This window comes from Palaemon carinicauda, chromosome 24 (genome assembly GCF_036898095.1).
Source record: "Palaemon carinicauda isolate YSFRI2023 chromosome 24, ASM3689809v2, whole genome shotgun sequence".
NCBI lineage: Eukaryota > Metazoa > Arthropoda > Malacostraca > Decapoda > Palaemonidae > Palaemon > Palaemon carinicauda.
This window is the reverse complement of record NC_090748.1, coordinates 55963692-55964217: the sequence shown is the minus strand read 5'-3', so window position 1 is coordinate 55964217 and position 526 is coordinate 55963692.

Genomic DNA, 526 nt, shown 5'->3' with positions numbered 1-526 from the left:
GGATGTCTTGGCTGTGACTTGGGTAGGAGGTTACATTTGGACGGGTGAGGAGCGGGGAAGGTTAGTTCGCCTGTGGCTAGCGTAAGGTGAATGCTGAAAGTGAAAGAGAAGCTGACGATCTAGCCTAGCCTACAGTCCAAAAAATGGGAATGTTTTCAACATTGTTTTGGGATTGATCATTTTCTATTCAGTTAACATGACAAGTTTCAAATGAATTGAACCTCCACATTAGAAGAAGAAAAAAAAAGACGAAATAGTGTTCACTAATCATTGATACTATGAATGATTTTGGACTCCATTCCCAGATACTAACTTTCTATTATATGTAGGGTATTCACTGAGTAGTATATTGAATAAAAATTGCATAGGTCTGGATAATCAAACCTTTAGTACTACACATTGAAAAGTATATTGCACATTCCACACATGATCGGTAATTGCAAAACGAATCCAAGATTTCCTGTGATTGTATACGAACGAAGAAAACACTCAATAAGATGGATAGGTTAGCAGAAAGAAATTACTG